At 39.0% G+C, this 13,553-nt stretch overlaps 1 protein-coding gene across 1 annotated transcript in view; it reads right to left on the reverse strand.

Annotated features, from left to right (window-relative positions):
* SNTG2 (syntrophin gamma 2) overlaps positions 1-13,553 on the reverse strand; it is a 597,901-nt gene that overhangs the window by 328,815 nt on the left and 255,533 nt on the right. The window lies entirely within an intron of this gene.

A 13,553-nucleotide genomic window follows, 5' to 3' on the forward strand; every position in this document is an offset into this window, starting at 1 on the left:
GAACTCAATGTCAGAATAAGTCACTTGAAGAATGGCAAAGTAGCTGGACCTGAAATATGCATGGAGCAGATCAAGCACTTTGGACCTACAACCAAGTTATAGGTATTACACCTTTTTAACAATTTTTCATCAACCCTTAGAATACCAAAATTATGGCAACAAACCTGTGTAATAGCTATATTAAAGCCAGAGAAAGATGTCTATGATCCAGAGAACTTCAGGCCAGGGTCACTCTTGTGCCATCTTTATAAATGCCTTATTTTCAGTTACCTCTTACCTCATCTCAAACAACTTCTAATATCTGAACAAATGAGATCCAGACCAGAAAAGTCCTGCACTGGATAAATACTAAATATCACTCAGCATATAGAAGATGGATTCAATAAAAAAAAAGATAACAGGTGTTCTTTTTTGTAGACTTATCAGCAGCATATGACACAGTCATCCAACAAAGCCTGCTTGCCAAAGTCTATGATATGACATAAAGCTACCACCTGGTGCAGTTCATTCATTCTCTTTTGGAGAATAGTTGTTTTTATGTAGAATGGTGTAAGAAAGAGCTGCTGGAGATGACAATGAAATGGCCTCCCACAGGACAGTGTGCTAGCACTCATCCTTGTTAATATGTATATCAATGATCAACCTATACAGAGCAATATGAGAAGCTTCATATATGCTGAAGATCTATGCAACATATCACAAGAGAAGGACTTTGCCACTGTTGAGAACAGACTGACATGTCCACTGTGTATCCTCTCAGATTATTACAATAAGAACCAGTTTTGCACCAACACAACAAAGACACTGGGCACAGCCTTTCACTTTCATCATACAGAAGCCAAGCAGAAATTAAACATCCCCTGGGATGGACTTCCACAGACTAACCAGCTAAATCCGTGTACTTGGGGTTTACACTGAACTGAACACTTTCCTTCAAAGCACACGTAGAGAAGATGAAAAGGCAAGTTAGTGCCTGTAACAACATCCTATGAAAGCTGGCCACCTCAACATGGAGAGCAAACCCAGTCCCACTATGAATCACTGCTATTGCCTTGTGTTACTCCATTGTCCAGTAAGCATGTCCAGTATGGGAACGATCAGTTCATGCCAAGAAACTAGGAAGTTCTAAACAACAGAGGTTGTGAAATAACAGGATGTCTAAAGCTAATACCAATGGATAGCTTGTAGTTACTGGCTGGCATTACACCATCTGATATCAGAAGAAAAATAGAGAGCCAAAAAGAAAGATCACAGTAAATAGAAGACCCAAGGCATCTGCTCTACAGTCACACAGAAATAACTAAATGGCTTGAAACACAAAAAAAGTTTTGTGACCAGTGTTGTGTCCTTGGACACAACAGCTACAGGGTGTGACTGAGGTTATGGAAGGAAAGATAACATGCAACCATATGCCTTGAAATGGACCTGGAACCCCAGAAAGACTTTATCAGAGGGGCTGATACAGACTAGTCAACATGGTGATGCCTGAACCACCTGCACATGCAAACTGGAAGAGCCAAAATAAACATGATCAAATGGGGCCACTCTAATTACATAAATACATGCGAGTATGGTAAAGTACAGACCATGGAGCACGTGCTCATTTGCCAACTCCTTGGTGAGACCTGTATGAAGGAGAACCTCACTGCAGCAATGAAAAGAACCATTGCTTGAGCACAACTCTGGAAAAAAAAACATCTAGTTTATGACAAGGACACGAGAGAAGAAGGATAATATTGGTGCCATAAAATATATGTACCATTTATAATGATAAAAATCTCCATGTCAACAAAAAGTCATAAGGTTCCATTGTTTCACATATTTTTAAAGCTTTTAAACTCATGATTTGATATTTTGATATTTTTACATTAAGTGATTACTGCCTATTTATGTACTAACAAATTTGAGGATGCCATCACAGCCCTGAGAACTGAAATTAATGTATTCCTTCTGTGTTTTACTGACTTTACCAAAGCAAAACATTACATTATAAGATCAAGTCAGAGTAATTACAATCATCTAATCTGATCTCTTGCATAACACAGACTATAGTATTTCTTTCAATGATATCTGCAATGCAGAAATGCTCTTTTTTCCTACTATAAAAGACATCAATAATTAAACTCAAGAATTTGTGATTCAGCTACAGCATTTTTACAAAGACTGTAGTATATTAAATTGGGGAGGCTAACTTTTTTTAGTTATATATGTGTATATATATATATATATATATATATATATAGTTTTGTAGTTTTATATATATATGCAACAAAAGTGATGAACTAAAACATGCCTTTGGGATTTGACATATTCACTATAGATTTGTAACAATCTGAAGGTAGATCAAATTCAGCACTTAAAAACTCTTTGATAATTTTTAGTTTCTATAACAACTGAAGAGGAGATTCTTTGGTGGGGGTTTGTAAGGCTTCAAGTGTGTTGGGAAAGTCTGAGAGAAGTACTAGACTGCCTGAGGGAACACAGTCTTTAAACTCTTTCTTAATTCTCTCTATTTCAGTGTTTCCAGCATTTTTATATTGCCAACTTTGGTCTGATGATTTAGTACTATCTTTTTATAAATAGTACTATCTCCTTATAAATAACTGTACAGCCATATTGCATTAACTTTTTGGCAAAACAACTACTCCAACAGATATTTTCAAAAGTTTGAAGATCCCTCCTAATCCAAATTTCCATGCATTTATAAAGAAATCCTGTTCCATTACATTTCACCCTGAGAGCCAATCACAGGCACTTGTACTGGCATCTCAGAGTAAGCTGAAGACATATCTTCAGAGAAAAGAAATCTGCAGAACATCTTATAGAATCTAACACAGTACATACCTCCTGGTTAATAACTGTTGCATATGTTCTGAAGTAACCCTACTAAAAATCCCTTGAATATTTGAATTATTTTTGCAATAGTTCATTAAGTAATGAATAAAACATGGAGACCAAAATTAGGGCAAATGATTACATCTCTGGCAGTTTTCTATCACACTCTGTTCCTATGAAAGCCTAATATTCACCTTACACTCCATCTATCTCTTGATGTGATCTATGATGACATGCAGCAATACCTTATTTGCTTTTAGAATCAATGAAATTTTTGTAGCCCTTCAAGACTGTCTTTTTAGATCATTATTAATAGATTTGTATCAGAGTTCAAAGCAATTGCTGATTCACATTCTATGTGTTAGAGACAGCGTAGGTAAAGTAACTGTGTCTTAACACGATCATCACTGGTAAATTTTAGTTTTTGCACAGACAGACATTTGCTCCACTATAGGGATTTCATTTTTTTAAAAACTAAAAATAAGAAAAATTCACTATACATACAAAACTGCAACTGGGACCAGAGTGCCTGGGTCCAGAAAGGGACACTTCAGAAGCTCTTGGGCTTGTGTGTGGGATCACTCTGCAGCTGGATCTGGCCAATTGGGTTGGACTGGCACATAGCTGTATCCAACGTGGGCTGGTACACAGAATTAGGCTGGCCTGCAGGATTGTATCTGTGTGCTGATCCTGAAGACCAGCTCTGCACCACTCATCCAGACCAACAAGCCAGGAGGTTGAACACCACTGGCCTAGTACTCAGAGCCCTTGCCCAGGCCCTGAGAAACGGATGGTCCATGCCTTCCTATGTCTCAGAAAATCCAGATTCATATTAACCATCTTTCTGCAATTTACTCTAATCACCTGATAATAACAATTCTAAAGTGATCTCTCACCCCTCCTTTTGAAATCATTCTTTTTCCATGACTTAATTATAGATTAATTTGAAGGGGGAGGAAGGGAGGATGCATTTGGTTCTGACTTTGAATAGTGGTAATTAACGTTCATATGTTAGTTCTAGATTCTAGTTCCTGCTCCACAGATTGTCTACATAATAGATACTAACTAGTAATAAGAAAGAAATACAAAAGCAGTCCCCTTCAGGACATGAATCCAGATCTCACACACCCCAGTTAAGTGTCCTAACCATGGAACTATAGGAAAAAGTCAGTTGTGACAGCCCTTTAACATTTTAGAAAAAAATAGTACAGTATTCCTTTCTCTACCTTTGAAAGAGGGGGCAAAGGCACCTACTTTTAGGAAAGTTTTGGCCAAGAAATTCTAAGTAAAGGACAATGCTTCCCAGAAGCACCAACTATGTTGCTGAGCCCTGAAGTAGCAGGATATAAGGGACACCTTGTAATCAACGTTTCCCTGTGGGCCAACTTTAGGCAGCGCTCCGAAATTGCCTGTTTTGGATTTCATTTAAAGGTGCTCATTTCCCCTAGGGAGCCCAGCTACCTAACATGGGCCTCTGGGTTTCATTCAAGGATACGGTGATACTGATAAGTCAGGAATTTTACCACACGGCATTTTGGCATCTTCATGCTTTTTCAAGTACAGTCCACTTTTATGTTTCCCTTAAATACAAAAGCCATTTTTACTCCCTTGTGGCTGTCAAAGACTCAGTCAAGAATGATTATGGGCTTCCTTTCAGGCACTTGTAAAAACCATACTAGGAACATATTAATTTCCTTAGGTGCCTAAATACCTTTAAAATTCTGACAGTACCCAACACACTCTAATTAGAACGCATTAGAGCAGACTCTAGCATCACCTCAGCATCATGTGTTTTAAGTCCCCCACATTTCAAAAAGCCCACAGGATGCTTTAATTCAACCTCATTGAATGAGTTTTAGTTAAAATTCCCCCACTGGTATTGGGAAGTGTAGGGGGGAGCCATTTTGCACTGAGCCATTTTAATTAAAGTGACTGTCTGAGAACAGATCTAATTAAAATGCCCCCTTTTACCCCCCAGCATGTGTATAGGCACCCTATCTGTAACACCATTCAGTAAGTAGGTGGAGTTTTGATCCTATATCAAGGACCACGAAAGAGTAGGTCCAAATTTCTAGCCCTCTTTGAAGGAGGGTCCTTTATTCTTTATGACAAACAAACCACCACAAAATATATACTTGATTCCAAACCCTCACCTAAGCTTGGCTGTTTCTAGGATCACACTCTCCCTCTCAACAGGACCCTTCTTTATTGCCTGGGAGCAATAAACTCCAGTGCAGTATGCACTAGAGTTTATTGTAGGCTCTGTATCTGGGTGACCCAGGTTAGATCTAGTGGCTATTTTTAATATGAACCAACCTCCTCCCAACCTCTCTGAACATCTTTATGTACCCACATATTTACCTAACCAAGGTTAGGTTGATCTAAATGTCTGGGTGTTCAGGCATTCATAGGGCTTAACCTCAAAAATGGTAAGTTACTTACCTGGGGCTGCCCATGCCACTCCAGGCATGTGGCAAACACCAGCACACACCACTCCAAGTTTAGGTTTTGGTAGTTTAAAGCAAGATGCCTAAATCTAAACCAGATCCCACAAGTACTTGTTCTCACCCCATGTGTGCTTAAATGTTTTGGTGGATCAAGAGCCCTCCCCAGTACCTTTCAGGGGAAAGCCCTATGAAAATAAACACTACCTTATTACAACTGGTTATGGAAAAGAATAACAAATATATTATTTATATGTCTCTATCACTCTTCAAGTACTTATTTGACCAGTTCTCTGGCTTGTCAGATACAAGGGAAAAAATCAAGGAAGACGTAATTCTATAGAAAATGGTAGTAATTTATATGACAATTATTATTTGACCAGCTTAAACATTAAAAACCCTCAGTGAAAGAACTGTGAGACTGGAGTTCCCTTCTGTTTACAGATTCACTACCAACCTTGATTATTCTAGACATTGGATTTGAATAGCTTTCTTTATTGCAAGTGTGTGTGTGTGTGTGTGTGTGTCCTCCCAACAATAACAGGTATTTTGTAGGCTGGACTGGACAAGCATTGTGTATTATGACCCTAATATGACCAGATCAATCTTATACCTAATATGACCCTGCATAAATATTACTATTGACATAACCCTATATCCTCAAATTAACATGTTTTTAATTCAGTGAACCACATAGTTATTCTTATCAGCACCAGTTATAATCAATTATTCATTAACCTGGATTCAGCAGAATTTTATACACTGAAGAAAAGAAGAGAAAAATTAATTATGGCTTTTATTTTTTAAAGAAAGTATATGTGTTCACCTTTTCTAATCTCCTCGGGGTAACTGGTACAGAATATTTTACTTCTTTTTTACTTAGAGGTGGACACATATTTTGTATATTTTTTTACCAAGGTACTCTGCAGGCAAAAGTAATTACATGAAATGAGATTCACACAATCTAATTCTACTAAAAGATAGGTTGAACCAGAAACAAAGTAGCTGGCTATCTAGTCAAATATTTTAAAACAGTTTTATAGGGGAATTTTGTACTGCTTGTGAGAAAAAAAAGAAAAGAAAAACAAAATAAAACAAGTTAAACACAATTTTTATGTTGGTCCAACAACAAAAATAAACAAACACAAACAACAAAACCCCCCAAAAGTCATTTTCTGTGTCACAGAACCATGGTTTCCAGTTGTTGGGCCTGAAGTATGCCCAGCCAGAATGACCTTAAAATTATCTGACCTTTATCTGAGATATATTTGCAGCATGCATACATGCTTTTCAATTCAGGTCTCATGCTATGGATATCACTTTATCATAAATGCCACCTGTCCCCATTTTTAAATCACAGATTTATCATTGGCAGTCATTGTATTGCCAGGTTCAAGTATGATTAAACTGCAAACCTTGACAGACCAGACTGCCCCATATCAATGTCTGTGATTCCATCAAACAATAGGCAAATAAGCATGATATTCCTGCTGAGCCACTTATAAAGTCAGTGAGCAAAGCCATTGTCCCATTGCAGTCAATGACAAATCACTTATTACTTTAAATGAGTCCAGATTTTGCTCTAATAAGGTGATATCTATGGGCTTAGGCAGACATTACATTTCTCACATTACATCAGCTATTTTAGCATAACAAAAAAGCTACTATGTGTCCATGCTGATTCTCATGTTGGTTGCCAATCTGCAACCAAAAATGGTGGATGCATGACAAAGAAGTTGTCTTTGCTGCCTGATCAGTCCTTTTCCTTCCAGGCAGCCCTATTATACCTGCCTTTGAGCTGGGAATGTAAAAGGCTACTGCAGCTTTAAACGGTAATAGTGCTGGTGCTTTAACCATTCCTAGAAGCTCTAACAAGGGTTGAGCAGGCAGCCGAGACTGCCAGATCAGCCCTTGTCCTTGAAAACATCGTCTGTGACTGTGACATGAGCACTACATGAGTTTGTCAGCATGTCTGTCCAAGAATTGCTAACCTAATAAATTGTTTTTACCGACAAGCTTCAAACTTTTTACTGATAACCAAACTTTTTTGCTGACATGTATACTTTGAATAAAGTAAGTGAAATTCTTCTGCCAGACCATGGACAGCAATGAAAAGTGCTGGATTCAAATTTAGGAACTTGAACTAACTGTATATATTTAGCTCCAGTTCATACCCAAAAACCTGAAACCATATCTTTAACTGGAAGTGAATGTTGCTTGTGTGTCCAGCTAAAAACAGGGTTTATCACAGAGGGAAAAGGAATAAGCCCACATATATAAAACCTAAATTATTAAACATTAACTGAAACTCAAAAAGTTGATATTCCATTGATGACTTGATGAAAAAAGTCTAACTTGAGTGCTACAATGCTTTTACACCATCCTGTCCCTAACTCAGGAGTCACCCACTCATGCCCACACTCTTATACCCCCACTAAACCCCACACCATGCTGCCTCCACCTCAGTCCACCCTTCAAACTTACCCATCAGCTCTACCCCTCCCACCCACCATGGAGCCCCCCCCACTTCTTCCCCTTTCCAACCTTACAGTTCCATCCTGGTTGTACCACCCACCTCCCTGTCCCACCCAGTACCATGTACTGCCCAGGACACCTTCAAGTTGAAAAGTTGCTACAGACAGGCGATAGCTGCATGGCCAAAAGGACACAGAGGCACTACGTGGTAGGGGAAGAAAAGGGGGAAAATGGGGGCTACATAGGTTCCCATGGGCTACAAAGGCCTGACAGAGTATCCTTGAAGGACACCATGTTGTACGCTTGCTCGGACATGAGGTGATACTGCTTTGCTCTGTTTGTCCATCAATACTTGCATCGAGCCTCATTCTGACAATAAAACTTATTTTTAAGGAATGTCCATGCATTTATGAACACTTGGTAACTCTATCCTGTCCTGCTGACTGACAGGAGCAGCCCTCTATTCCCCCTGGCTGGAAAGCTTTCCTTTGCAGTAAACTTTGTTGCACTCCAGCCAGGGGACTGGGTGTATGTGAACCATGCAACCATGCTACATTAGCACAAATTGTGCTAAAATCCCCAAATGCCAATAGCTTGCTAAAAAAAAATTTGCCTAAACCTAATAAGATATATGAAGATATAAAAGTGTATTTTAGATATTGATACATTTTAAACAGACCTTGGATTTCAATGCAAGTGTAAGATACATACCGAGAGATATCCGACACTTGAACTACATAAAATTAAATAGAAAAGTTAAAAAGAAGGGGAAAGATGTTTATAAATAGAAAAGTGTGTCTGTGGAAACACATTTTTTTTTAGAACTCCAGAGAACAAAATGAGCAATTAGATTTAATCTATATTTTGGAAATTACTAGATTTCAAAAAACCTATTCCATTCTATTTTTGAATATATTAAGTAATAATACTTAATAGTAGTGGGATACAGTTAAAGAGCTGTATTTACTTTTAGGACTTTTAGCCTACTCATTTCTATAAATACTAGATAGATAGTAGATAAATTACTATAAATAAATATTCTACAAATAAGCTAGGAAGAGATGGGGTCCAGCTGACTAAGAGGGAAGAGTATCTTTGCAGACAGGTTCACTAACTTAGTGAGGAGGGCTTTAAATTAGGTCTACCAGGGGATGAAGACCAAAGCCCACAGGTAGGTGCGGAAGTCGGTGATCTTAATGAAGCACAAGCAGGAGTGGGCAACAGGGGAGGCTTTCTCAGTCTTCCTAAGAAATCAGGGCCGTCGGCTAGTTACCTTAGGTGCCTGTACACGAATGCATGCAGCCTGGGAAACAAGTAGGAAGAATCAGAATCCTTGAACATTCATGGACTATGACATTATTGGAAAAATAGAGACTTGGTGGGATAGCACTGTCATGGATGGGTGTAAACTGTTCTGGAAGAACAGGCAGGAGAGACGAGGAGGAGGAGTTGCACTATTATGTAAAAGAGCTGTATGATTGCCCAGAGCTCCAGTATGAAACTGGAGACGGTCCTGTTGAATGTCTCTGGGTTAGAGTCACAGGGGACAGCAACAAGGGTGATGTCATGGTGGGGGCTGGCTGTAGACCACCCAACCACGAGGAAGTGGTGAATGATGTTTTCAACAAACAGCTATGGGAAGTTTCCTGATCACAGGCCCTAGTTCTCATGGGAAACTTCAATCACCCTGACACCTGCTGGGAGGACAATACAGAAGTGCACAGGCAATCCAGGACATTTCTGGAGAGTCTTGGAAACAAATTACTGGTGCAAGTGCTGGAGCAGCCAACTAGGGGCTTTGCTCTTCTTGGCCTGCTGCTCACAAACAAGGAAAAATTGGTGGGGAATGTAGTAATGGATGGCAATTTGGGCAGCAGCAACCACAAGATGATTTTGTTCAGGAACCTGAGGAAAGGAAGGAAGGGGAATAGCAGAGTCAGGACCCTCAACTTCAGAAAAGTAGAATTTGACTTGCTCAGGGAACTCATGGGTAGGATCACTCAGGAAGCCAGTCTGAGAGGGAGAAGAGTCCAGAAAAGCTGGCTGGACTTTAAAGAAGCCTTACTGAGAGTGCAGGGAGACTAGCAAGTATGGTAGGACTATCTTAGCTTAGCAGGGAACTCTTCAGCAAACTAAATCACAAAAAGGAAGATTATAAGAAGTGGAAACTTGGAAAATTAATTCCAAGTATAAGAGAAGTATAAAAGTATTGCTCGGGCATGCAGCAATGAAGTCAGGAAGGCCAAGCACAGTTGGAGTTACAGCCAGCAAGGTATATGAAGAGTAACAAGAAGGGTTTTTACAAATATTTCAGCAACAAGAGGAATATCAGGGGAAGTGTGGGTCTCTTACTGAATGGGGAAGGCAACCTAGTGACAGAGGATGCAGAAAAGGATGAAGTACTCAATGCCTTTTTCACCTCAATTGTCAAAGGCAAGGTCAGTTCCCAGATTACTGCACTTGGCAGCACAGTTTGGGGAGAAGGTGAGAAGCCAACAGTGGCAAAATTAGAGGTTAGGGACTATTTAGAAAAGCTGGATGTGTATAAGTCTATGAGGCCAGGTGGGATGTACCCAAGGGTGCTGAGGGAATTGGCTGATATGATTACAAAGCCACTGGCCATCATCTTTCAAAACTCATAATGATTGGGAGAGGTGCCAGATGATTGGAAAAGGGCAAATATAGTGCTCATCTTTAAGAAAGGGAAAAAGGAAGATCCAGGAAACTACAGATGGATCAGCCTCACCGCAGTAGCTGGAAAAATCATGAAGCAAATTCTCAAGGAATCTATTTTTAAGCACTTGGAGGAAAAGTAGGTGATTAGGAACAGTCAGCATAGATTCACCAGGGGCAAGTCATGCCTGACCAACCTGATCGCCTTCTATGATGTGATGACTAGCTCTGTGGATGTGGGAAGACTAGTCAATGTGGTCTATCTTGACTTTAACAACACTTTTGATATGGTCTCCCACAAGATTAGCTTGCAGGCAAGCTAAGGAAGTATGGGTTCAGATTAATGGGCTATAAGGTTGATAGAAAACTCGCTCATTGGGCTCAGAGGGTAGCAGTCAGTTGCTTGATGTCTGGGTGACAGCAGGTATCAAGTGGAGTGCCCGAGGAGTTGGTCCTGGGCTGATTTTGTTCAATATCTTCATCAATGATCTGGAGTGTACCCTCAGCACATGTGCAGATGACACCAAGCTGTGGGGAGCAGTTGGTACACTGGAGGGTAGGGTTAGGACTCAGAGAGACCTAGACAAATTGGAGGATTGGACCAAAAGAAATCTCATGAGGTTCGATAAGGACAAGTGCAAAGTCCTGCACTGAAGACGAAAAAATTCCATTCACCAGCACAGGCTGGCGTCTGACCAGCCAAGTAGCAGATGTTTAGGAAAGGACATGAGGGTTACAGTGGACAAAAGCTGAATATGAACCAGCAGTGTGTCCTTGGTACCAAGAAGGATAATGGCATACTAGGCTGCACTGGTAAAAGTGTTCTCAGCAGATCAGAGGAAATGATTGTTCCCCTTTATTCAGCACTGGTGAGGCCACATCTGGAGTATTGTGTCCAGTTTCGGGCCCCCCTACTACAGAAAGGATGTGGACAAATTTGAGAGAGTCCAGTGGAGGGCAACAAAAGTGGTTCAGAGGCTGGGGTACATGACTTATGCATAGAGGCTGAGGGAGCTGAGCTTATTCGTCCAGAGAAGAGGAGACTGAGGGGTGATTTAATAGCAGCCTTCAACTACCTGAAGGAGGTTTAGAAGGAAGATGGAGCTGGACTGTTCTCGGTGGTAACAGATGACAGAACAGGGAGTAGTGGTCCCAAGTTGAAGAAAGGGAAGTTTAGGTTAGATATTAGGAAATACTTTCTCACTAGGAGGGTAGTAAAACACTGCAACAGGTTACCCAGAGAGGGTGTTGAATCTCCATCCTTGTGGGTTTTTAAGACCCTGCTAGACAAAACTTTGGGTGGGATGATCTAGTTGGGGAGGGGCCTACTTTGAGCACAGGGCTGACTAGATGACCTCTTTATGTCCCTTCCAATCCTAATTTTCTATGATTCTGTGACAGCCTATTATTTTCTATTTTCACCTGATCACAAAATATATTTCTTTATCAAATCTGGACCTATTTTCTGACAATTTATTAAGATGAATATGCACTCAAAGATATATTTTGAAAGTATGTTCACAATATAAACTTTAAAAATGCCTAATGTTATTATTTCTATCACCGTATTTTAACTAAAATGTTTGTTATAAATAACCCTTGGTATAATGTTGGCATTTTCAGTTAATGACATTAGCCTTGCAAGAGAAGTGATTAACAGCTGGTTTTCAATCTGTATGATCTCAATCATTAGAAAGTAAGTGGTAATGTCTTGTTTAATTACTGTAAATGCAGTGCATCACCAGCTAATTAGATATGATGGATTATTGTCATCCTCATGGTCCTCTCAAGAGATCAGACACAAACATAGAATTTTACAATACATGTTGAGAATGAACATTCAGATTACCTACTTTGGGTAAAAATGATAAATTAAAAAATAAAAAATATATCTCAACTGTATAACAATGTGGCAATTGAATCTAGTAGTATGTGTTGAGTAGCAGAATCTGCTACTATATGATGAAGATTTTGTCCGTAAGAACATTAATAACACCAACAAAAATAATAATAATGATAATAACAATATGTTCACTGGAAACCTTTAACAGAATACTCCAATGGCTAATTAATAGATAAAATCTCATTTTCTAGGCTGATAGACAATGGGAAAAGGTTATCAATGTACTGAATATTTCTAAATACAATATTAATTATGTTCTTGCAAGAAATCAGACACTTGGACTTGGGGTATTATTATAAGTCTGATTCCAATCACCTCCTGAGTATCCTACTGTATTTCTACAGATTGTTTAAATAATAAACAGAACAGAAAACTGGCTCGAATAACCTCTAGCAGTTGATGTTAGCATCTTTCCTGTTGGTGTAGATCAATCTAGACTAAAAGGACTTTGATACACCCATAGTCTTAAATGGAAACGTGTGAACAAAGAACATTCATTCCCAAGATGCAGAGTTCTGAATACAGTACACTTCCTCATGAATGCCCTTGATTATTTTGGGGTCTGGAATAAAAAGGTACGACAAGGCAGCTGTAACTCATTGTTTCTGGCATAAATTTGCCAGCTCTGTTTCATGTATCAGTCTGTCCAACTCATACTTCTCATCCCATTTAAAGTTATACCTCAATCACAGTAACATATTTGTTCAGTTTTCCAATAGTCATTTCCTTTTTCATTAAACTGTGTTGTGGAGTCATTTGCCAAGGACAGCTAAGCAAAGATGTCTCTAACACATTAAATAAGGTGTCTAACGAACTTTAGTTTCTGCTTAAGTATAAGGGACAATTTAAGTCTACAGTTAATCTAGTGTGAATTCTGATAAGGCATTGATTGTTATTCTAGTACATTATTTTGATGAAAATTCTTACGATGTAATCTTTTTCTTTACTTATACAGTCTTAGTTTTGGTAGTAGCATTTAGATACAGGCTATTTACAAGGATAACTGGCATTTTAAAGAACAGATTTCTGCATTAAAGAGAGAGTTTAGAAAAAATCCTTTACTTTCATTTCTGGTTATTATTTTACAATCCAGTTGTTTAGATAAGCCCAGAGGTTAGAAACAAAAATCCTCCTAACCATTTATTTAGCTGACAGCCTGGAAAATGGGTAGCTAGTTTAACCCCATTTTTCATCCAAAGGCATAATGGATTTTCTTAGTTTAT

The sequence above is a fragment of the Crocodylus siamensis genome, chromosome 1 (genome assembly GCF_052110815.1).
Source record: "Crocodylus siamensis isolate JL-2025a chromosome 1, ASM5211081v1, whole genome shotgun sequence".
Taxonomy (NCBI): domain Eukaryota; kingdom Metazoa; phylum Chordata; order Crocodylia; family Crocodylidae; genus Crocodylus; species Crocodylus siamensis.